This window comes from Tachyglossus aculeatus, chromosome 1, assembly GCF_015852505.1.
Source record: "Tachyglossus aculeatus isolate mTacAcu1 chromosome 1, mTacAcu1.pri, whole genome shotgun sequence".
NCBI lineage: Eukaryota > Metazoa > Chordata > Mammalia > Monotremata > Tachyglossidae > Tachyglossus > Tachyglossus aculeatus.
The window spans coordinates 24,634,620-24,661,490 of NC_052066.1; the positions used below are offsets into that span (position 1 = coordinate 24,634,620).

The 26,871-nt window shown below is 43.3% G+C and overlaps 1 protein-coding gene and 1 non-coding gene across 2 annotated transcripts in view; both read left to right on the plus strand.

Annotated features, from left to right (window-relative positions):
- STAG1 (stromal antigen 1) overlaps nt 1-26,871 on the plus strand; it is a 463,433-nt gene that overhangs the window by 72,060 nt on the left and 364,502 nt on the right. The gene's annotated exons all lie outside the window — the stretch shown is intronic.
- On the plus strand, nt 20,289-20,375 carry TRNAL-CAG. The gene has a single exon. It is a non-coding gene; the product is annotated as a tRNA-Leu (tRNA).

The window sequence follows — 26,871 nt, forward strand, 5'->3', positions numbered from 1 at the left end:
CTCCTTCCCCTCCCCACAGCACCTGTATGTGTGTTTGTACGTATTTATTACCCTATTTATTTTACTTGTACATATTTACTATTCTATTTATTTTATTTTGTTAATATGTTTTGTTCTGTTCTCTGTCTCCCCCTTCTAGACTGTGAGCCCGCTGTTGGGTAGGGACCGTCTCTATATGTTGCCAACTTGTCCTTCCCAAGCCCTTAGTACAGTGCTCTGCACCCAGTAAGCGCTCAATAAATACGATTGAGTGATAATGAATGAATTTTAAAAATGCCCACTTGATAATTTTCCTCATGTTTATTTAATCCACTCTCTGAGCCTCCCTTCCACACACCCCTCCCCCAATATGCAGGGATAAAGATTAACTATCAAATTATCTTTATCCCCTTTTATGGTGTCCTCAGACTGTGAGTCCCATGTAGGACAGGGACTGTGTCTGACTAGATTAATTTATGTCCACTCCAGTGCTCGAGCAGTGCTGGATAAATAGTAAGCACTGAAAAATACCATAATAATAATATCTCAATCAATTGTATTTATTGATATCTGAAGCATAGTAGAAGAAATCTGTTGAACAGTGAAAGGGGAGGGAGAGAGAAAGGGAGAGTGCCATCAATATACCCATTCATTGCATAGTCCTTGAATAAAAGGTTAATGTAGAGAGGGAATTGAAAATATAAAGCATATAGATTAAAAGTTAACATGATAATGCGCTTGGACTTCAAAGTGGACCCTCATGTAATTCCTATGTGAAGCTCACAAATATCCAAACACTGCCACGCGTTGTGTTCATGTTAATTCGAATGCTTAATTTAGATGTTAAACCTGTGGCAGGTATGTTCTATTCTCTTTATATCTTAAAATACTTAGTTAAAAATTATTAGTAGTAATAATAGTAGTAGTGATTGTAAACTCCTTGAGGGCAGAGATCATACTATCACACTCTCCCCTAGCACTTAGACACTGCTCTTTTCAATACTATTTTATTGGTCGATTAAAGGGGATTAAAATATTGCTAGGTTTTATAAAACAAGAGGGAATCATTTAATATATAAAGTCTCAATTTTAAGAGCATTTTAATTCTTTTTCTTGGAAACAGCAGCCACCCGAAACATTTGCACACATTTTACCAGTCAGAAAAATAAGTTTGCCGGAGTGACTTCTTAAGAAAGGGAAGGAATTGAAGGAAATTTCCGGGTTGGTGGTGCATTTTGGAGGAGAATGGAGGCAGGAGAGAAATGCCGAAGAGAAATGATGCTGATGGTATTTGTTAAGCGCTCACTATGTGCCAAGCACTTTTTTAAGCGCTGGGATGAGATGTGTTGGGAATTTTAGGGCTTGTCTTTAGAAGGGTCGAGGTTTTGGGAAATGTGCTGATCCAGTGTGGGAAGGGCAGATGGGGAACACGGGTCTCAAAAGTCTGTTTTTCCAAATGAAAAGTGAATTGAATATTGGCGATTATAATCTTTTGTAATGTCAATCAGTGGTATTTATTGAGCACTTCTTATGTGGAGAACACTGTGTTAAGCACTTGGGAGAGTACAATACAATAGAATTAGCAGACAGGTTCCCGGCCTATAACAAATTACAGTCTACAGTTAAGCAACCACTAGACTGCATGAGAAGCAGCGTGGCTCAGTGGAAAGAGCCCGGGCTTTGGAGTCAGAGGTCATGGGTTCAAATCCTGGCTCTGCCAATTGTCAGCTGTGTGACTTTGGGCAAGTCACTTCACTTCTCTGTGCCTCAGTTCCCTCATCTGTAAAATGGGGATTAAGACTGTGAGCCCCCTGTGGGACAACCTGATCACCTTGTAACCTCCCCAGCACTTAGAACAGTGCTTTGCACATAGTAAGTGCTTAATAAATGCCATCGTCATTATCTTCTAGACTGTGAGCCTGTTGTTGGGTAGGGACTGTCTCTATATGTTGCCAACTTGTAATAATAATAATGATAGCATTTATTAAGCACTTACTATACGCAAAGCACTTTTTTTAGCGCTAGGGAGGTTACAGGGTGATCAGGTTGTCCCACGGGGGGCTCACAGTTATCATCCCCATTTTACAGATGAGGTAACTGAGGCTCAGAGACGTGAAGTGACTTGCCCAAAGCCACACAGCTGACAAGTGGTGGAGCCGGGATTTGAACCTACGTCCTCTGAGTCTCAAACCCATGCTCTTTCCACTAAGCCACGCGCTTAGTACAGTGCTCTGCACACAGTAAGGAAGTAAGCAGTAAGTAAATACGATTGAATGAATGAATGTATATATGTTTGTACGTATTTATTACTCTATATTTATTTATTTTATTTGTACATATTTATCCTATTTATTTTATTTTGTTAATATGTTCTGTTTTGTTCTCTGTCTCCCCTGTCTAGACTGTGAGCCCGCCGTTGGGTAGGGACCGTCTCTATATGTTCCCAACTTGTGCTTCCCAAGTGCTTAGTACAGTGCTCTACACACAGTAAGCGCTCAATAAATATGATTGAATGAATGCTAAGTGCTTAGTACAGTGTTCTGCACACAGTAAGCGCTCAATGCATGCCATTGAATGAATGAATGCTAAGTGCTTAGTACAGTGCTCTGCACACAGTAAGCGCTCAATAAATACAATTGAATGAATGCTAAGTGCTTAGTACAGTGCTCTGCACACAGTAAGCGCTCAATAAATACGATTGAATGAATGCTAAGTGCTTAGTACAGTGCTCTGCACACAGTAAGCGCTCAATAAATACAATTGAATGAATGAATGCTAAGTGCTTAGTACAGTGCTCTGCACACAGTAAGTGCTCAATAAATACAATTGAATGAATGAATGCTAAGTGCTTAGTACAGTGCTCTGAACACAGTAAGTGCTCAATAAATACGGTTGAATGAATGAATGAATTAGTTAGTCTATAAGCTCCTAATAGAGGGGCAGAGATCTATCAGCCCATCAGTAGTATTTATAGAGTGCTTTTGCTGTGCACATTAAGTACTTGGATTATGTTTACCTACGTGTATTCTCCCAAACGTTTAGTACAGCAACCTGCACACAGAAAGTGGCCAATAAATACTACTAGTGGACTGCCATGTAGAAAGGCTGTGGTGGTCAATCAATCAATCAATCAATCAGTTGTATTTATTGAGCTCTTACTGTGTGCAGAGCACTGTACTAAGCGCTTGGGAAGTACAAGCTGGTGACATATAGAGACAGTCCCTACCCAACAGTGGGCTCACAGTCTAGAAGGGGGAGACAGAGAACAAAACCAAACATACTAACAAAATAAAATAGAATATATAGGTACAAGTAAAATAAATAAATAGAGTAATAAATATGTACAAACATATATACATATATACAGGTGCTGTGGGGAAGGGAAGGAGGTAAGATGGTTTTAGACACTGCTCTGTTCAGTACTATTTTATTGGTTGATTAAAGGGGATTAGGAGAAACAGCATGGCTCAGTGGAAAGAGCCCGGGCTTTGGAGTCAGAGGTCATGGGTTCGAATCCCAGCTCCGCCAATTGTCAGCTGTGTGACTCTGGGCAAGTCACTTCACTTCTCTGGGCCTCAGTTACCTCATCTGTAAAATGGGGATTAAGATTGTGAGCCCCTCGTGGGACAACCTGATCACCTTGTAACCTCCCCAGCGCTTAGAACAGTGCTTTGCACATAGTAAGTGCTTAATAAATGCCATCATTATTATTATTATTATTAAAATATTGCTAGGTTTTATAAAACAAGAGGGAATCTTTTAATATATAAAGCCTCAACTTTAAGAGCATTTTAATTCTTTTTCTTGGAAACCGCAGCCACCCGAAACATTTGCACACCTTGTACCAGTCAGAAAAATAAGTTTGCTGGAGTGACTTCTTAAGAAATGGAAGGAATTGAAGGAAATTCAGCGGGAAGAGCTCAGCAAAAACTGAAAAATGGTCCAGCCTAGGTGCCACTGTCCTGGACCCCTCGGGTTATGGAAGAGAAATCCGGTAGTTTCACCTCCAACTATGATTTCACCCCTTGACACTGCCTCCTCTTCCGCCCAGGAGCCGCGTGGCTTAGTGGTTAGAGCACGGCCCTGGGAGTCAGAAGGTTGTGGGTTCTAATCCCGGCTCTGCCACTTGTCTGCTGTGTGACCTCGGGCAAGCCACTTCACTTCTCTCTGCCTCAGTTACCTCATCTGTAAAATGGGGATGAAGACTGTGAAACCCACGTGGGACAACCTGATTACCTTGTATCTACCCCCGTGCTTGGCACAAAGTAAGCACTTAACAACTTCTAGGTTGTGAGCCCGCTGTTGGGTAGGGACCGTCTCTATATATTGCCAACTTGTACTTCCCAAGCGCTTAGTACAGTGCTCTGCACACAGTAAGCGCTCAATAAATACGATTGAATGAATGAATGAATGAAATACCATCATTATTATTAATAATAATAATAATAATAATGGCATTTGTTAAGCGCTTACTATGTGCAAAGCACTGTTCTAAGCGCTGGGGGGATACAAGGTGATCAGGTTGTCCCACGCGGGGCCCACAGTCTTAATCCCCATTTTACAGATGAGGGAACTGAGGCTTAGAGAAGTGAAGTGACTTGCCCAAGGTCACACAGCAGGCATGTGGCGGAGCCAAGATTCGAACCCACGACCTCTGACTCCAAAGCCCATGCTCTTTCCACTGAGCCACGCTGCTTCTCTAATTATTATTCTCTGGGCCTCTGTTACCTCATCTGGGAAATGGGTTCGAGTCTGTGAGCCCCACATGGGACAAGAGTCAACCCGATTTGCTTGTATGCACCCCAGCGCTTAGTACAGTGCCTGGCACATAGTAAGCACTTAAATACCATTATTATTGTGGGCTCCCCGGCTTCCATTGACCACTAATTGTTCTAATTGGTGAGGGCAGGGAACAGGTCTTCCAAATTTGATATATCGTACTCACCCAAGCACTCAGTACAGTGTTGTGCACGTAAGGGCTCAATAAATTAAATTGATGGATGGATTTTTGACTTGCTTTGCAACTAAAGCCATGTGATTGTGTGCTGGTGTGTGTGTTTGTGTACACATTTTTACTGTTAACTTGTATCATGGTATTCCAGTGGCCATCAGAAGAGCCAAGCTCGGGACACTTCTTCATTTCATTTCCAACCACTCTCCTGCTCCAACCCAGCCCGCACACATGACTCCTCGAATGCTCGCCTTCTCACTGTACCTCCGTCTCATCTTTCTCACTGCCGACCTCTCTCCCTTGTCATTCATCCAGTCAGTCGTCTTTATTGAGCGCTTACCGTGTGCAGAGCACTGTACTAAGCGCTTGGGAAGTCCAAGTTGGCAACATATAGAGACGGTCCCTACCCAACAGCGGGCTCACAGTCTAGAAGGGGGAGACACAGAACAAAACCAAACATACTAACAAAATAAAATAAATAGAATAAATATGTACAAATAAAATAAAAAAATAGAGTAATAAATACATAAAAACATACATACATATATACAGGTGCTGTGGGGAGGGGAAGGAGGAGGGGGAGAGGAAGGAGGGGGCTCAGTTGGGGAAGGCCTCCTGGAGGAGGTGAGCTCTCAGTAGGGCTTTGAAGGGAGGAAGAGATGACTCGCCGGCATAAGAAAAGTCTCTCCCAAATGCTTAGTACAGTGCTTTGCACACAGGAGACACTCAGTAAATACAAATGAATGAATCAATCAATGGTATTTACTGAGTGTTTACTGTGTGTAGAGCAGTTTTGTAAGTGCTTGGATGAGTACTATACAACAGAGTTGCTAGACAAGAACCCTCCTCTTAGGGAGCAGCAGTCTAGTTTACCATCATTTCCTATCTAGGGAGCATCTGGACATCATTTTTTTAAAAATGGCATTTATTAAGCGCTTACTATGGGCAAATCGATCAATCAATCAATCGTATTTATTGAGCGCTTACTATGTGCAGAGCACTGTACTAAGCGCTTGGGAAGTACAAATTGGCAACATATAGAGACAGTCCCTGCCCAACAGTGGGCTCACAGTGGGCAAAGCACTGTTCTAAGCGCTGGGGAGGTTACAAGGTCATCAGATTGTCCCACAGGGGGCTCCCAGTCTTCATCCCCATTTTACAGATGAGGGAACTGAGGCCCAGAGAAGTGAAGTGACTTGCCCAAAGTCACACAGCTGGCAATTGGCGGAGCTGGGATTTGAACCCATGACCTCCGACTCCAAAGCCCGGGCTCTTTCCACTGAGCCACGCTGCTTCTCGTGGCTACTATTTTATCTGGTCTTCTTAGTTCTCTTCTGTTTATTCAGAGGTTAAATATTTTATACACATCTCGTTGAGCTCTTTGGAGCAGTCTCCTTCAGTTGCTCCTCTTTATTGCTTGTCCTCAGTACCTTTCCATTTTATTTTTCAAGAAGCTGTGGTAAATAATAATAATAATGATGGCATGTGTTAAGCGCTTACTATGTGCAAAGCACTGTTCTAAGCGGCGGGGGGAATACAAGGTGATCAGGTTGTCCCACGTGGGGCTCGCAGTCTTCATCCCCATTTTAGAGATGAGGTCACTGAGGCTCAGAGAAGTTAAATGACTTGCCCAAGGTCACACAGCAGACATGTGGAGGAGTTGGGATTCAAACCCATGACCTCCGACTCCAAAGCCCGTGCTCTTTCCACTAAGCCGTGCTGCTTCTCTGGTAAAATTAAATATATATATATTTTTTTACTCCTCCCCATGCCAAGTAGTAGTGAAGAGAACTTTCTTTGATAATTTATTGGTTTCTAGTCAGAGGGAAAGAATCCTTTTTTTTTTTTTTTAATCATAGGCATCTTCCAAAATTTTCCCTCTCCCCCACAGGCTTCCATATGAGTCCCTGGTTGGACAGCCCTTATGTGTCAATTGTTTATTTTGTATCAATCAATCAATCAATCGTATTTATTGAGCGCTGACTGTGTGCAGAGCACTGTACTAAGCGCTTGGGAAGTACAAGCTGGCAACATATAGAGACAGTCCCTACCCAACAGTGGGCTTACAGTCTAAAAGGGGGAAGACGGAGAACAAAACCAAACATACTAACAAAATAAAATAAATAGAATAGATATGTACAAGTAAGATAAATAAATAGAGTAATAAATATGTACAAACATATATCCATATATACAGGTGCTGTGGGGAAGGGAAGGATGTAAGATGTGGGGGATGGAGGGGGGCGAGGGGGAGAGGAAGGAAGTAATCAATCAATCAATCGTATTTATTGAGCACTTCCTGTGTGCAGAGCACTGTACTAAGCGCTTGGGAAGTACAAGTTGGCAACATATAGAGACAGTCCCTCCCCAACAATGGGCTCACAGTCTAAAAGAGGGGAGACGGAGAACAAAACCAAACATACTAACAAAATAAAATAAATAGAATAGATATGCACAAGTAAAATAAATAAATAGAGTAATAAATATGTACAAACATATATACAGGTATCAGTCCCAGTGTATTGGGCAGATCCCTATTAAAGCTCACCTCCTCCTTGAGGCCTTCCCACTCTGAGCCCCCTTTTCCTCCCCTCCCCATCGTCCCTCGCTCTGCTCTACCCCCTTCTTTGCCTCACAGCACTTGCGTACCTATTTGTAATTCTGTTTATTGTATTAGTGATGTGTCTACGTCTATAATTCTATTTATTTTGATGCTGTTGATGCCCGTCTACTTTTTTTGTTTTGTTGTCTGCCTCCCCACTACTATAATACTACTAATAATAATGACGGCGTTTGTTAAGCGCTTACTATGTGCAAAGCACTGTTCTAAGCGCTGTGGGGGGATACAAGGTGATCAGGTAGTACCACTTGGGGTTCACAATCTAGACTGTGAGCCCGTTGTTGGGTAGGGATTGTCTCAATCTGTGGACGAATTGTCCTTTCCAAGAGCTTAGTACAGTGCTCTGCGCACAGTTAGCACTCAATAAATCCGATTGAATGAATGAACTCGTTGTGGGCAGAGAAATGTGTCTGTTTATTGTTGTATGGTACTTTCCCAAGCGCTCAGTACAGTGCTCTGCACACAGTAAGTGCTCAGTAAATACGATTGAAAGAATGAGTGGAATATGAGTGCTTAATAAATATAACCATCAGAAACCATCGAAGCAGCGTAGCTCAGTGGAAGGAGCCCGGGCTTTGGAGTCAGAGGTTATGGGTTCAAATCGCGGCTCCGCCACTTGTGAACTGTGTGACTTTGGGCAAGTCACTTCAATCAATCAATCAATCAATCGTATTTATTGAGCGCTTACTATGTGCAGAACACTGTACTAAGCACTTGGGAAGTACAAATTGGCAACATATAGAGACAGTCCCTACCCAACAGTGGGCTCACAGTCTAAAAGGGGGAGACAGAGAACAAAACCAAACATACTGACAAAATAAAATAAATAGACTAGATATGTACAAGTAAAATAAATAAATAGATAGAGTAATAAATATGTACAAACATATATACATATATACTTCACTTCTCTGGGCCTCAGTTCCCTCACCTGGAAAATGGGGATTAAGACTGTGAGCCCCCCATGGGCCAACCTTATCACCCTGTAAACTCCCCAGCTCTTAGAACAGTGCTTTGCACATAGTAAGTGCTTAATAAATGCCATTTAAAAAAAAAAACAAAACTCTTTATCCCTGGCCATAAGGAAAACAACCCTTCACACTTTCACTGTTGCCAAGAAATCACAAGAAACAAGTGTTGTTAATTAGTAATTTTTCCTCTCAGAAAACCTTGTTTTCCCCCATAAATGTGGGTTTCAAGCGACACTTTGCCAAGCTCTCTGTGGATAGACAGTCAAGGGTACGCCAAGCATATCGAAATCCATCTCGTATCACATATCTTCATGCTGTGGCAATACGTCAATTACATTGGTTCTGTTTCTGTACTGCTGATTTGTAAGGGTTTGCCTGCAATTATAATAGTAATAATAATAATAATGGCATTTATTAAGCGCTTCCTATGCGCAAAGCACTGTTCTAAGCGCTGGGGAGGTTACAAGGTGATCAGGTTGTCCCACGGGGGGCTCACAGTCTTAATCTCCATTTTCCAGATGAGGGAACTGAGGCCCAGAGAAGTGAAGTGACTTGCCCAAAGTCACACAGCTGACAATTGGCGGAGCCGGGATTTGAACCCATGACCTCTGACTCCAGAGCCCGGGCTCTTTCCATTAAGCCACGCTGCTTCTCTGTTGACTCAGTTGACTCTAGCTTTTGTTTTTCCCCCCCCATTTTCATAATGTTTTTTTCCCCCCAGACTGAGCCCCTTCCTTCCTCTCCCCCTCATCCCCCTCTCCATCCCCCCTGCCTTACCTCCTTCCCTTCCCCACAGCACCTGTATATATGGATATATGTTTGTACATATTTATTACTCTATTTATTTATTTATTTTACTTGTACATATCTATTCTATTTATTTCATTTTGTTAGTATGTTTGGTTTTGTTCTCTGTCTCCCCCTTTTAGACTGTGAACCCACTGTTGGGTAGGGACTGTCTCTATATGTTGCCAATTTGTACTTCCCAAGCGCTTAGTACAGTGCTATGCACATAGTAAGCGCTCAATAAATACGATTGATGATGATTGATGATAAGGAAGAGATTTGCCGGACCGGTGTTAGGGACCGGGGTGTGGAGCAGCAAACTCAGTCAGTGGTATATATACTGAGTGCTTACTGAGCACTATATTGCAGTGTGGCTCAATGGAAAGAGCACAGGCTTGGGAGTCAGAGGTCATGGGTTCAAGTCCCGGCTCCACCTATTGTCAGCTGTGTGACTTTGGGTAAGTCACTTCACTTCTCTGTGCCTCTGTTCCCTCATCTGTAAAATGGGGATGAAGACTGTGAGCCCCCCGTGGGACAATCTGATCGCCCTGTATCCTCCCCAGCGCTTAGAACAGTGCTTTGCACATAGTAAGCGCTTAATAAATGCCATCAAAAAAAAAATTCCCGGGTCCGCCTATTGTCAGCTGTGGGACTTTGGGCAAATCACTTCACTTCTCTGTGCCTCAGTTCCCTCATCTGTAAAATGGGGATGAAGACTGTGAGCCCCCCGTGGGACAATCTGATCGCCTTGTGTCCTCCCCAGCGCTTAGAACAGTGCCTTGCTCATAGTAAGCGCTTAATAAATGCCATCAAAAAAAAAAAAATTCCCGGCTCCACCTATTGTCAGCTGGGGGACTTTGGGCAAATCACTTCACTTCTCTGTTTCACAGTTCCCTCATCTGTAAAATGGGGATGAAGACTGTGAGGCTCACATGGAACAATCTGATCGCCTTGTATGCTCCCCAGCGCTTAGAACAGTGCTTTGCACATAATAAGAGCTTAGTAAATGCCATCAAAAAAAAAATAAAATCCCGGCTCCACCAACTGTCAGCTGTGGGACTTTGGGCAAATCACTTTTCTGTGCCTCAGTTCCCTCATCTGTAAAATGGGGATGAAGACTGTGAGCCCCACGTGGGACAATCTGATCGTCTTGTATCCTCCCCAGCGCTTAGAACAGTGCCTTGCACATAGTAAGCGCTTAATAAATGCCATAAAAAAAAAAATCCCGGCTCCGCCAGTTGTCAGCTGTGGGACTTTGGGCAAATCACTTTTCTGTGCTTCAGTTCCCTCATCTGTAAAATGGGGATGAAGACTGTGAGCCCCGCGTGGGACAATCTGATCGCCTTGTATCCTCCCCAGTGCTTAGAACAGTGCTTTGCACATAGTAAGCACTCAACAGAGGCCATTATTATAATGCCAATGCTTAGAAGAGAGCTTTGCACATAGTAACCGCTTAATAAATGCCATAATAATAATAATATTAACAATAATATAATACATTATCGTCAATATTAATAATTATTAATAATATAATACATTATTATTGATTAATAATAATGATAATGATAATAATAATAATAATTATTATTATTATCCGCTTGGGAGAGCACAGTGCCACAGAGCTGGTGGACACGTTCCCTGCCCACGAGGACTGAAGCGTGCATTTATGCTATTTTTGCTGGTAGGATTACTGATTCCAGCGCTGGACCCGTGTCAGGTATTGAAACGGCCCAACTGCCAACTCCCTGCTTGGGTGTCCGGGCCCTGAAATGGCAGCCCATATAGGGCTCTCTTCCAGAGTTCATTCATTCAATCGTATTTATTCAATCAATCAATCCTATTTATTGAGCGCTTACTGTGTGCAGAGCACTGTACTAAGCGCTTGGGAAGTCCAAGTTGGCAACATAGAGAGACGGACCCTACCCAACAGTGGGCTCACAATCTGAAAGTCTCACAGTTCATTGAGCGCTTACTGCGTGCGGAGCACTGTACGAAGCACTTGGAAAGTACAACTCGGCAACAGTCAGAGACAGGCCCTGCCCACAGTGGGCCCGCAGTCTAGAAGGGGGGAGTCAGATATTAAAACAAGTAAACAGGCATCGGTAGCATCATAGTAAGCGCTCAATAAATACGATTGATGATGATGATGATCAATAAAAATAGGAGGAATTGTCTGGAGTGGGGACCGTGGGAGTCGGGGGGTAGAGGTGGAGGTTGCCGCCTGCTTCCCTCAGCCACAGTGACTCATCAATCAATCAATCGCATTCATTCATTCATTTATTTATTTATTTATTCATTCATTCATTATTTATTTATTTATCTATTTCCTTCCCTTCCTCTCCCCCTCGTCCCCCTCTCCATCCCCCCCATCTTACCTCCTTCCCTACCCCACAGCACCCCCGGCCCACGTCATCCCCCGGGCCTGGAATGGCCTCCCTCTGCCCCTCCGCCAAGCTAGCTCTCTTCCTCCCTTCAAGGCCCTGCTGAGAGCTCACCTCCTCCAGGAGGCCTTCCCAGACTGAGCTCCTTCCTTCCTCTCCCCCTCGTCCCCCTCTCCATCCCCCCATCTTACCTCCTTCCCTTCCCCACAGCACCTGTATATATGTATATATGGTTGTACATATTTATTACTCTATTTATTTATTTATTTATTTATTTTACTTGTACATTTCTATCCTATTTATTTTATTTTGTTGGTATGTTTGGTTCTGTTCTCTGTCTCCCCCTTTTAGACTGTGAGCCCACTGTTGGGTAGGGACTGTCTCTATGTGTTGCCAATTTGTACTTCCCAAGCGCTTAGTACAGTGCTCTGCACATAGTAAGCGCTCAATAAATACGATTGATTGATTGAGTGATTGATTCTCTGTCTCCCCCTTTTAGACTGTGAGCCCACTGTTGGGTAGGGACTGTCTCTATATGTTGCCAATTTGTACTTCCCAAGCGCTTAGTACAGTGCTCTGCATATAGTAAGCGCTCAATAAATACGATTGATGATGATGATGATGATGATCTATTTATTTTTAATGGCATTTATTAAGCGCTTACTATGTGCAAAGCACTGTTCTAAGCGCTGGGAAGGTTACAAGGTGATCAGATTGTCCCACGGGGGGGCTCACAGTCTTCATCCCCATTTTACAGATGAGGTAACTGAGGCCCAGAGAAGTTAGGTGACTTGCCCCAAGTCACACAGCTGACAATTGGCGGAGCCGGGACTCAAACCCATGACCTCTGACTCCAAAGCCCGGGCTCTTCCCGTTGAGCGAGCGCTTACTGTGTGCAGAGCACTGTACTAAGCGCTTGCACCAGATGCCACCCTTCGGCGTTCTCCACCATGGTGCTTAAATCCAAAATATGCTTGAAGTACGCCTGAACTGTAGCTTAGTCGATCAAGCACGGGACTGGCAGTCAAGGAGGCCCTGGGTTCTAATCCCGGCTCCGCCGCTCATCTGCTGCGTGACCTTGGGCAAATCACTTCACTTTTCTAGACTGTGAGCCCACTGTTGGGTAGGGACCGTCTCTATATGTTGCCAACTTGTACTTCCCAAGCGCTTAGTACAGTGCTCTGCACACGGTAAGTGCTCAATAAATACAATTGATTGATTCTCTGGGCCTCCGTTCCCTCATCGGTAAAATGGGGATTAAGACAGCCCCATGAGGGGCAGGAACTGTGTGCAACCTGATTAACTTGTATCGACCCCGGTGCTTAGAACAGCGCCAAGCGCATAGTAAGCACTTAACAAATGCCATAGAAGAAAGAAAAAGAAAGGAAGAAAAAGAGTGGAAAGATGGACAGTAAGAGGTATAATAATAATGACGACATTTATTAAGCGCTTACTATGTGCAAAGCACTGTTCTAAGCGCTGGGGAGGGTACAAGGTGATCAGGTCGTCCCATGTGGGGCTCACAGTCTTAATTTCCTACTCCAGGAAGCTTCACCTCCTCCAGGATGCCTTCCCAGACTGAGCCCCCTCCTTCCTCTCCCCCTCCTTCCCCTCTCCATGTTCCCCCGCCTTACCTCCTTCCCCTCCCCACGGCACCTGTATATATGTATATATGTTTGTACGTATTTATTACTCTATTAATTAATTTATTTTATTTGTACATATTTATTCCATTTATTTTATTTTGTTAATATGTTTTGTTTCGTTCTCTGTCTCCCCCTTCTAGACTGTGAGCCCACTGTTGGGTAGGGACCGTCTCTCTATGTTGCCAACTTGGACTTCCCAAGCGCTTGGTACCGTGCCCTGCACACAGTAATTGCTCAATAAATACGATTGAATGAATGAATGAATGAATTCCCATTTTACAGATGAGGGAACTGAGGCCCAGAGAAGTTGAGTGACTTGCCCAAAGTCACCCAGCTGACAAGTGGCGGAGCCGGGATTTGAACCCCTGCCCTCCGACTCCCAAGCCCGGGCTCTTTCCACTGAGCCACGCTGCTCTGTATTTGAAGCAGAAAAGCAGGCCACCGTCCTAAATTGGGCAGATTCTTCACTCATCATCATCATCATCATCATCAATCGTATTTATTGAGCGCTTACTGTGTGCAGAGCACTGTACTAAGCGCTTGGGAAGTACAAATTGGCAACATCACTCAAAACCACATCCCAGTCTGCAGAAAAAGCTTCAAAGAGTCATCGTTGTCCTTACAACTCCTCATCTTTTAGTACTGTCAATATTCAAGTCCCGGTGATTATTAAATACAGGATTCAGCAATAGCATCAGGATTATCATAAAAAGGTAGATAGGAAGGAAATTTCACAAGACGTTTTCCAGAAGTTCTGCTTCACAGTTGATTGATTCAGTGGATCCTCTATTAACAATTCCCTTCCCATCTATAGGTTTTTGCAGTCAAACGCAAGTATTTAGCAAAGGCGAACTGCATTCTAGGAGAAGCAGCGTGGCTCACGGGAAAGAGCACGGGCTTTGGAGTCAGAGGTCATGGGTTCGAATCCTGACTGCCAGTTGTCAGCTGTGTGACGTTGGGCAAGTCACAACTTCTCTGTGCCTCAGTTACCTCATCCGTAAAATGGGGATGAAGACTGTGAGCCCCCCGTGGGACAACCTGATCGCCTTGTAATCTCCCCAGCGCATAGAACAGTGCTTTGCACATACTAAGCGCTTAATAAATGCCATCATTATTATTATTCTAACTTTTTTATGGTATTACTTAAGCCCTTGCTCCGTGCCAGGCACTGTGCTAAGCACTTGGCTAGAGGCAATCAATCAATCAATCGTATTTATTGAGCGCTTCCCGAGTGCAGAGCACTGTACTAAGCGCTTGGGAAGTACAAGTTGGCAACATATAGAGACAGTCCCTACCCAACAGTGGGCTCACAGTCTAAAAGATAATTAAGTGGGACCGTCGGACACAGTCCATGTCCTACAAGGGGCTCACTGTCTTAATCCCCATTTTACAGACAAGGTAACTGAGGCACAGAGAAGTGAAGTGACTTGTCCAAAGTCACTCAGCAGATAGGTCCCAGAGCCAGGATTCATTCATTCATTCATTCATTCGTTCATTCAATCGTATTTATTGAGCGCTTACTGTGTGCAGAGCACACACGAGAGAAATTAAGAGAAATCAAGTGACTTGCCCAGGGTCACTAAGCATTTTTCATTCATTCATTCATTGTCGTATTTATTGAGCGCTTACTGTGTGCAGAGCACACACGAGAGAAATTAAGAGAACTTAAGTGACTTGCCCAGGGTCACTAAGCATTTTTCATTCATTCATTCATTCAGTCATATTTATTGAGCGCTTACTTTCACTCAGTCGTATTTATTGAGCAGTTACTGTGTGCAGAGCAGTGGACTAAGCGCTTGGGAAGTACAAGTTGGCAACATCTAGAGACGGTCCCTACCCAACAGCGGGCTCACAGTCTAGAAGGGGGAGACAGAGAACAAAACAAAACATAGTAATAAAATAAAATCAATAGAATAAATACGTACAAATAAAATAGAGTAATAAATGCGTACAAATATATATACGTATATACAGGTGCTGTGGGGAGGGGAAGAAGGTAAGGCGGGGAGAGAGGGGGAGAGCGCTGAACCCCCCGCCTTGGGTCAACCTGATCACCTTGTAACCTTCCCAGTGCTTAGAAAAGTGCTTTACACATAGTAAGTGCTTAATAAATGCCATTATTATTATTATTATTATTATTATTATTACCACCTGGTGGATAGAGCCCGGGCTTGGGAGTCAGAAGGACCTGTGTTCTAATCCCGGCTCTGCCACTTGTCTGCTTTGTGACATGTACTGTACTAGGCGCTTGGGAGAGTCCAAGAGAGCAGAGTCCGTAGACAAGATCCCTTTCCACAGTTGGTTTACAATATAGAGTGTACTGTGTCTAGCTTAGTAGATGCCTCCATTTTCTCTATTTTGGAGTGGAGGAGGCATATGGGAAAAAAGAAGCTATTTGGGAATCCCTACAAAGTGTTGAATATCCCAAGACATCAGTCCCTGGAGAGCTGAGCTGCTGTTTTTTCCTAGATCAATCAATCAATCAATCAGTCATATTTATTGAGCGCTTACTGTGTGCAGAGCACTGTACTAAGCACTTGGGAAGTACAAGTTGGCAACATATAGAGACGGTCCCTACCCAGCAGTGGGCTCACAGATGATTTGCAGAAGCGAATAGATCAGTCAATCATTGGACTTTATTCATTCATTCAATCATATTTATTGAGCGCTTACTGTGTGCAGAGCACTGTACTAAGCACTTGGAAAGGACAATTCGGCAACAGATAGAGACAATCCCTACCCAACAATGGGCTCACAGTCTAGAAGGGGGGAGACAGACAACAAAACAAAACCAGTAGACAGGCTTTATTGACTACTTATTGGGTGGAGAGTACTATATTAGGCACATGGGAGACTACAGTTCAATAGAGTTGGTAGGCACAGTCCCTGCCCACAAAGAGTTTACAGTCTAGAGGGGAAGACAGTATTATCGGTAAACTTAATGTCGCCGTTACTCGTGTTCAATAGCACTAGGATAGTGAGAAGCAGCATGGCTCAGTGGAAAGAGCCCGGGCTTTGGAGTCAGAGGTCACGGGTTCAAATCCCGGCTCTGCCAACGGTCAGCTGGGTGACTTTGGGCAAGTCATTTAACTTCTCTGGGCCTCAGTCACCTCATGTGTAAAATGGGGGTTAAAACTGTGAGCCCCCCGTGGGACAACCTGATCACCTTGTAAGCTCCCCAGCGCTTAGAACAGTGCTTAAGTAAGCGCTTAACAAATGCCATTATTATTATTATTATTATTATTATTCTCTGGGCCTCAGTCACCTCATCTGTAAAATGAGGATTAAAACTGTGAGCCCCCCGTGGGACAACCTGATCACCTTGTAACCTCCCCAGCGCTTAGAACAGTGCTTAAGTAAGCGCTTAACAAATGCCATTATTATTATTATTATTATTATTATTATTATTATTATTATTCTCTGGGCCTCAGTCACCTCATCTGTAAAATGAGGATTAAAACTGTGAGCCCCCCGTGGGACAACCTGATCACCTTGTAAGCTCCCCAGCGCTTAGGACAGTGCTTTGCACATAGTAAGCGCTTAACAAATGCCATTATTATTATTATTATTATTCTCTGGGCTTCAGTCACCTCATCTGTAAAATGAGAATTAAAACTGTGAGCCCCCCGTGGGACAACCTGATCACCTTGTAACCTCCCCAGCGCTTAGAACAGTGCTTTGCACATAGTAAGCGCTTAACAAATATCATCATCATCATCATCATCAATCGTATTTATTGAGCGCTTACTGTGTACAGAGCACTGTACTAATCATCATCATTATTTTCATTATTATTATTATTTAGATTTCTTTGGAACTTGACAGTTCAGCATAACAAACAGGGACTCCAGTCACAGCTTAGAAGCAGCATGGCCTAGTGGCAAGAGCCACGGGTTTAAGAGTCAGAGGTCGTGGGTTCTAATTCCGTCTCCGTTACTTGTCTGCTGTGTGGCCTTGGGCCAGTCACTTCCCTCTGCCTCAGTTATCTCATCTGTAAAGTGGGGATTGAGACTGTGAACCCAACATGGGACAACCTGATTACCTCGTGTCTACCCCAGTGCTTGGCACATAGTAAGCGCTTAACAAATGCCACCATTATCATTTTTGACTGTATATCCTGCTGCTTATGTTAGCTCTGTTGACTCCTTTTCAGAAGCGTTCAGCTGTTTTAGAGCATTTATCAAGCTTCTTTTCCTGAATAAGCACATTGTGTTTCATTTCCTCCATTTTCATCTGTTTCGCAAAAAACCAGGCCTAGTTAAAATTCAAGGGAACTTGTGTGGTATTTAGACTGTAAGCTCATTATGGGCAGAGGACATGTCTGCTAATTTTGGTGTATTCATTCGTTCCTTCAGTTGTATTTGAGCGCTTACGGTGTGCAGAGCACTGTACTAAGTGCTTGGGGGAGTATACTATAATAATAAATAGATACATTCCCTGTCCACAATGAGCTTACAGTCTAGAGACTGTAACTTGTATCTTCACTGGTGCTTAGTACATTGCTCTGCACATGTGTTCATTCATTCATTCATTCATTCATTCAATCGTATTTATTGAGCGCTTACTGTGTGCAGAGCACCGTACTAAGCAGCATGGCTTAGTGGAAAGAGCACGGGCTTTGGAGTCAGAGGTCATGGGTTTGAATTCCGGCTCTGCCAATTGTCAGCTGTATGACTTTGGGCAAGTCACTTCACTTCTCTGTGCCTCAGTTACCTCATCTGTAAAATGGGGATCAAGACTGTGAGCCCCCTGTGGGACAACCTGATCACTTTGTAACCTCCCCAGCGCTTAGAACAGTGCTTTGCACATAGTAAGCACTTAATAAATGCCATCGTTATTATTGTTATTAAGCACTTGGGAAGTACAAATTGGCAACATAGAGACTGTCCCTACCCAACAGTGGGCTCATTCATTCATTCAATCGTATTTATTGAGTGCTTACTGTGTGCAGAGCACTGGACTAAGCGCTTGGGAAGTACAAGCCGGCAACACAGAGAGACGGTCCCTACCCAACAGTGGGCTCGCAGTCTAGAAGGGGGAGACAGACAACAAAACAAAACATATTAACAAAATAAAGTAAATAGAATAAATATGTACAAGTAAAATAGAGTAATAAATATGTATAAACATATATACATATATACAGGTGCCGTGGGGAGGGGAAGGAGGTAAGGCGGGGGGATAATAATAATAATAATAGTATTTGTTAAGTGCTTACTATGTGCAAAGCACTGTTCTAAGTGCTGGGGCGAACACAAGGAGATGAGGTTGTCCCATGTGGGGCTCACAGTCTTAATCCCCATTTTACAGATGAGGGAACTGAGGCACAGAGAAGTGAAGTGACTTGCCCAAGGTCACACAGTAGACCTGTGGGGGAGGCGGGATTCGAACCCAGGACCTCTGACTCCGTAGCCCATGCTATTTCCACTGAGCCATGCTGCTTGGAAGGGGACGGAGGGGGAGAGGAAGGAGGGGGCTCAGTCTGGGATTCATTCGATCGTATTTATTGCTTATTTATTGCTTATTTGGTGTACACCGTTACAGTTTCTAATCAATCAATCTAATTTGCCGAGCGCTCACTGTGTGCAGAGCACTGTGCTAAGCGCTTTTTTTTGTACATCGTTACAGTTTAGGGTCTGCCTTTTGAGATATCGGTATGTGAAAGTCTCAGTCTGTTCGATAAATACCATTGATTAATTGATGACTAAATACCATGCTGGGGTGAAGACAGTATAATCAAGTTGGATGGTGTTCCTGTCCCACATTGGGCTCGTAGTCAAAATAGAAAGGAGAGCAGGTATTGAGCCCCCATTTTGCAGATGAGGAAGTGGAGGCACTGAGAGAGTAACGTGGCCACTTGTTAGGGATGACGGTCTTGGTGCCCCCCAGCTTAAGGCAGAGGGGACCCTCTTATTTGTTTATTTATTTTAGTTGTACATATCTATTCTATTTATTTTATCTTGTTAGTATGTTTGGTTTTGTTCTCTGTCTCCCCCTTTTAGACTGTGAGCCCACTGTTGGGTAGGGACCGTCTCTAGATGTTGCCAACTTGTACTTCCCAAGCGCTTAGTCCAGTGCTCTGCACACGGTAAGTGCTCAATAAATACGATTGATTGATTGATTGACAGGGGAAGCTCAAGTCGCTGATCCCCCAATAATAAATCTCTTCTCCTGTCACTAATGGGGACAAAATGATGAGGAAAAGTGACAGAGATGGAGAGGAGGGAGAATGCAAGATGGCTTTTTTATGTTCAAAATCGCCATCTAAATGAAATCAATCAATCAGTCAATCAATCAATCAATCGTATTTCTTGAGCGCTTACTGTGTGCAGAGCATTGTACTAAGCGCTTGGGAAGTACAAGTTGGCAACATAGAGAGACGGTCCCTACCCAACAGCGGGCTCACAGTCTAGAAGGGGGAGACAGAGAACAAAACCAAACATATTAACAAAATAAAATATATAGAATAGATATGTACAAGCAAAATAAATAAATAAATAATAATTAAATAAATAGAAATAAATAAATAAATAAATATAAATAAATAAATATAAATTAAAAATAAATAAATAAATAAATAAATAGGGTTTTTTTTGGATGGCATTTAAGTGCTTACTATGTGCAAAGCACTGTTGGTCCCTGGCAAGCTGAGCGGCAGCGAGACCCAGTGGATGGGGCATTATCATGAGCTTTCTAATCAATCAGTCTTATTATTGAGCGCTCACTGTGTGCAGAGCACTGCACTAAGCGCTTATTTGGTGTACACCATTACATTTTCTAATCAATCAGTCTAATTTACTGAGCCCTCACTGTGTGCAGAGCGCTGTGCTAAGCGCTTATTTGCTGTACATCGTTACAGTTTAGGGTCTGGCTTTTGAGATATCGGTATGTGAGTATGACATTGCCCAGTCTTTTGTTAACATAGAAAATCTATTTTTAAAGCATCCTTCAAGTGTTAGGATGGCCGAGCGGTCCAAGGCACTGCGTTCAGGTCGCAGTCTCCCTCCCCTGGAGGCGTGGGTTCGAATCCCACTTCTTACAGATGTTGTTGAGAAGCAGCGTGGCTCAATGGAAAGAGCCCGGGCTTGGGAGTCAGAGGTCATGGGTTCAAATCCCGGCTCCACCAATTGTCAGCTGTGTGACCTTGGGCAAGTCACTTAACTTCTGCGCCTCAGTTACCTCATCTGTAAAATGGGGATGAAGACTGTGAGCCCCACCTGGGACAACCTGATCACCTTGTATCCCCCTCCAGCGCTTAGAACAGTGCTTTGCACATAGTAAGTGCTTAACAAATGCCATTATTATTATTATTATTATTATTATTTAGTTTCTTTTCTTCAGCAATACACTTTGGGCTCTTGTGGCCTGTGATCAGTATTCTAAAGGTCTTTATATTTTGCGAAGAAACAAACCAGGCTTCTGTGCTCACATATCAAAGGTTTTACTCTTTGACCATTCTCAGTTTTAAATATTTTTTTTACTAAGAAGCTTATGACTGTTAATGTAGATTTAAAAAAACAATGGCCAGGAATTATTTCCATAAACCATACTGATAATTGTACATGAGCCAGACGTGCACCTTCTTGTACTTTTCTTCACTATCAATCAATCAATCAATCGTATTGATTGAGCACTTACTGTGTGCAGAGCACTGTACTAAGCACTTGGGAAGTACAAGTTGGCAACGTATAGAGACAGTCCCTACCCAACAGTGGGCTCACAGTCTAGAAGGGGGAGACAGAGAACAAAACAAAACATATTCAAAAAATAAAATAAATAGAATAGATATGTACAAGTAAAATAAATAAATAAATAGAGTAATAAATACTTACAAACATATATACAGGTGCTGTGGGGAAGGGAAGGAGGCAAGGCGGGGGGGATGGAGAGGGTGTTGAAATAAACTCATTCTTTTTATTTTGGAATTTGCGAATTCCAGTAAATTAGATTTATTGACTAGAAACTGTAGCGGTGTACACCAAATAAGCGCTTAGTGCAGTTCTTTTCACACAGTGAGCACTCAGTAATCAGACCGATTGATTAGAAAACTCATCATTTTAATACTCATTCATATCGTTAAACTCTTGAAATAAACTCATTCCTTTAATTTGGGAATTTGTAGAAATGTAGCCAGTTATGGAAATAAGTGGAGATTATTTTTTTTTTTTGAGATCTGGATTTTCAAAGCAGATTTGTACCTTGTTTTTTTTAAGGCTGTGCTAGTGGGAGAGTATCTGGTCTCAGTAGGTGTTTTTCAGGAACCAGTTGAATGTAAATTGACAGTCTTCAATGGGGAATCGTTTTAATGAATGGATTTCCTGGAAAAGAGCTGACTCTCTGGTGTTTTTACTCTTTTCGCATGCAGCTCAAAGCAGCTGTTCTCCTAGGCAAGTTGTGTGGGAGCCTCTCTCCTTAGCAAAGGCTAAAGAATAATGGAAAGGGACAGATTCAGCACCACATTTCGTGGAGGGGAAAATTCTGTCCGTGAAATTGAGCGTGCCCATCTTTTCAGAAATATATCTGGTCAACTTTGCTTGGCAGGTGCATTTGTGGTCATTTATTTGAATGGTTCCTTGTTGAAAAAGCCACGGAGATGCTCTTTTGAAAAACTTTCGGGGAATACCGTGCTTTAGTCAACATCCTTTCGAGAAAAAAAGGACCAATCAATCAATCAGTCATATTTATTGAGCACTTACTGTGTGCAGAGCACTGTACTAAGCGCTTGGGAAGTCCAGGTTGGCAACATATAGAGACAGCCCCTACCCAACAGTGGGCTCACAGTCTAAAAGACCAGGAATCAATCAATCAATCATATTTATTGAGCGCTTACTGTGTGCAGAGCACTGTACTAAGTGCTTGGGAAGTACAAATTGGCAACATATAGAGACAGTCCCTACCCAGCAGTGGGCTCACAGTCTAAAAGACCAGGAATCAATCAATCGATCATATTTATTGAGCGCTTACTGTGTGCAGAGCACTGTACTAAGTGCTTGGGAAGTACAAATTGGCAACATATAGAGACAGTCCCTACCCAACAGTGGGCTCACAGTCTAAAAGACCAGGAATCAATCAATCGATCATATTTATTGAGCGCTTACTGTGTGCAGAACACTGTACTAAGTGCTTGGGAAGTACAAATTGGCAACATATAGAGACAGTCCCTACCCAACAGTGGGCTCACAGTCTAAAAGGGGGAGACAGAGAACAAAACCAAACATACTAACAAAATAAAATAAATAGAATAGATATGTACAGGTAAAATAAATAAATAAATAGAGTAATAAATATGTACAAACATATATACATATATACAGGTGCTGTGGGGAAGGGAAGGAGGTAAGATGGGGGGATGGAGAGGGGGACGAGGGGGAGAGGGTTCATGAGAGGTCCTGGGTTCAAACCCCGGATCCGCCAGTTGTTTGTGTATCTGTGTGGCTTTAATCAATTCCTCAGCAGATTAAATCTCAAAGCCCCTTCAGATTCTACCAGAAGGATGATGACGAACAGATCACTCGTCTCCTCCGCTCGTACCGTTGTAGATATTTTGTACACTCTGACATTTTGATAACGTGCCGTGTTGAGCGTTGGACGTTAATTGACAGACACGGGATCCGCTGTGTATGAGGACACTTAAAATGCATAACATGTAACTCAGAAAGCGGGCGTCGCCATGGCAACACCATTGTAGGTCACAAGCTGCTCTGCTTACATGATTGGCTGCTAATAGAGACTAATATGCTTGATAAGAGAATTGAGCAAATGGGAGATAGAACAAGTCTCTCGGAAGAATCACGCTCACCCTCCTCAAACGTGTAACGGAGCAGCCCGGTTAGAAGCGGAACATTTTCTTCAGTAAATTAAGCATTCTTTGGAAGAGATGACTTAATTTCCCGTTTCACAATTAAGCAGATTTTTCTAAACTACCGTATCTTTTTTTTTCTCCCCAGAGCCTGTAGCTTTCAAGTTATTTTTAATAGTTCTTTCACTGGGATTACAATTCCTAATTGCAGTATGCAGCGTGGTCGTTAGCATGCAAACAAGGAGCTTAGAACATATTGTCATTTTTCTTGCCATTTATTTTCGTCCATGTACATCAATCATGTAAATGTTGGCATTATTCTTGTGAAGTAAATAGGTAGCAGGTGTCAATTTAGAGGTGAGAAAACGGAGTTAGAATATTACAGAGTATAAAGCAGACTGAGCCCTCTTTTTCCTCTCTCCTTCTCATCCCCCCTGCCCCACCTCCTTCCCCTCCCCACAGCACCTGTGTATATGTTTGTACAGATTTATTACTCTATTTATTTTACTTGTCCATATTTACTATTCTATTTATTGTATTAATGAGGTGCATCTAGCTTTATTTCAATTTATTCTAACGACCTGACACCTGTCCACCTGTTTTGTTGTCTGTCTCCCCCTTCTAGACTGTGAGCCCGTTGTTGGGTAGGGACAGTCTCTCTGGGTTGCTTTGTACTTCCCAAGCGCTTAGTACAGTGCTCTGCACACAGTAAGCGCTCAAGAAATACTGTGAGCCCGTTGTTGGGTAAGAACCATCTCTATATGTTGCTGATTTGTACTTCCTAAGCGCTTAGTACAGTGCTCTGCACACAGTAAGCGCTCAAGAAGTACTGTGAGCCCGCTGTTAGGGACCGTCTCTCTGTAGTGCCAACTTGTACTTCCCAAGCGCTTAGTACAGTGCTCTGCACACAGTAAGCACTCAATAAATACGACTGATTGATTGATTGACTGTGGGAGTGATCCAGGGCTATTCTATTTATTTTATTTTGTTAGTATGTTTGGTTTTGTTCTCTGTCTCCCCCTTTTAGACTGTGAGCCCACTGTTGGGTAGGGACTGTCTCTATATGTTGCCAATTTGTACTTCCCAAGCGCTTAGTACAGTGCTCTGCACATAGTAAGCGCTCAATAAATACGATTGATGATGATGATGATTGAATGAATGAATGAATAAAAGCCGTGACAGAATTCTGCCACCTGGGCAGCACAGCGAGGCTGGACGTTGGCAACGGTGGGGGAAGGAAGTAGAAAAAGCCGAACGGTGACGGCCAGCACATCCCTTGGGAGACCCTCCAGCGTAGGGGGGTGGCCGTGGGGTATATTGGGCTCCAGACCAAAGGCACGGGCTTACCGAGCTGTCGCGCTAGCCGAACGTCTCTCCGGCTGGGGGCCTCAGGCTCCTCATCTTGCTCCCTGAGAACTTCTATCGGTGTCATTTATGGGTCACATCCGACGGTTGGACGTCTTTTAGTCTTTTAGACTGTGAGTCCACTGTTGGGTAGGGACTGTCTCTATATGTTGCCAACTTGGACTTCCCAAGCGCTTAGTACAGTGCTCTGCACACAGTAAGTGCTCAATAAATACGATTGATGAGGATGATGGAGAAGCAGCCTGGCCTAAGACAGAGCACGACCGTGCCTGGAAGTCAGAAGGACCTGGGTTCTAATCTCGGCGGGCAAGTCACTTCACTTCCCTGGGCCTCAGTTACCTCAGCGGGAAAATAGGGATTCGGACTGTGAGGCCCATGTGGGATAGGGACTGTGTCCAACCGGATTAGCTTGTATCTACCCCGGTGCTCAGAGCGGTGCTTGACACATACTAAGTGTTTAACAAATATCATCGTTATTAGCATGCGTCTACTCCAGTGCTTAGAACAGTAGTTGGCCCTTACTAAGCCTGCTGTTGGGTAGGGACCGTCTTTATATGTTGCCAACTTGTACTTCCCAAGCGCTTAGTACAGAGTTCTGCACACAGTAACCGCTCAATAAATACGATTTAATGAATGAATGAAGATAGCAAAAAAATTTGCAATACCAGATCATGAATAATAATAATAATGATGGCATTTATAAAGCACTTACCATGTGCAAAGCACTGTTCTAAGCGCTGGGGAGCTTACAAGGTGATGAGGTTGTGAGCCCCTTCCTTCCTCTCCCCCTCTCCATCCCCCCATCTTACCTCCTTCCCTTCCCCACAGCACCTGTATATATGTATATATGTTTGTACATATTTATTACTCGATTTATTTATTTATTTATTTATTTTACTTGTACATATCTATTCTATTTTATTTTGTTAGTATGTTTGGTTCTGTTCTGTCTCCCCCTTTTAGACTGTGAGCCCACTGTTGGGTAGGGACTGTATATGTTGCCAACTTGTACTTCCCAAGCACTGAGTACAGTGTTCTGCACACAGTAAGCGCTCAATAAATACGATTGATTGATTGATTAATTCCCATTTTACAGATGAGGGAACTGAGGCCCAGAGAAGTGAAGTGACTTGCCCAAAGTCACACAGCTGACAGTTGGCGGAGCCGGGATTTGAACCCCTGACTTCTGACTCCAAAGCCCGGGCTCTTTCTACTGAGCCACGCTGCTTCTTGTGAACAGCGAAGTTTGGGAGCATAAAAACCCCACTCACCTTACCATCGTTCTGCTTGTTAGGACACATAAGGAGAAGAAGTGACAGTTCATTGTCAGAGGAGTTCATTCATTCAGTCGGATTTATTGAGCGCTTACTGTGTACAGAGCACTGTACTAAGCGCTTGGAAAATACAATTTGGCAACAGAGACAGTCCCTACCCAACAACAGGCTCACAGTCTAGAAGGGCGGGGGGGCACAACAGAACAAAACAAGTAGACAGACATCAATAGCGTCAAAATAAATAAACAGAATTATAGATATATCCACATCATTAATAAAATAAGTAGAATAATAAATATGGACGTATATACGCAAGCGCTGTGGGGGCGGGTAGAGCAGAGGGAGGGAGAAGGGGTGATGGGGAAGGGAAGAGGAGCAGAGGAAAAGGAGTTTTTGTTGGGATGCAGGGGACTTCTAGACTGTGAACCTGTTGTTGGGTAGGGACTGTCTCTATATGTTGCAGACTTGGACTTCCCAAGCGCTTAGTACAGTGCTCTGCGCACAGTAAGCGCTCAATAAATACAAATGAATGAGTGAATGAAGATGGGCTTAGCCACTGGAAGGTTTTGAGGACTGGAGAACTACGTGCTGAGTGACATTTGAGGAAGATGGTCTGGGTGGCAGTGGGACCATTCATTCATTCATTCATTCATTCAATCGTATTTATTGAGTGCAGTGCTCTGCACATAGTAAGCGCTTAATAAATGCCATCATTATTATTATTACTGTTATTGTGTGCAGAGCACTATACTAAGCGCTTGGGAAGTACAAGTTGGCAACATATAGAGACGGTCCCTACCCAACAGCGGGCTCACAGTCTAGAAGGGGGAGACAGAGAATCAATCAATCAATCAATCGTATTTATTGAGCGCTTACTGTGTGCAGAGCACTGTACTAAGCGCTTGGGAAGTACAAGTTGGCAACATATAGAGACGGCCCCAACCCAACAGTGGGCTCACACTCTAGAAGGGGGAGACAGAAAATCAATCAGTCAATCAGTCAATCGTATTTATTGAGCGCTTACTGTGTGCAGAGCACTGTACTAAGCTCTTGGGAAGTACAAGTTGGCAACATATAGAGACGGTCCCTACCCAACAGT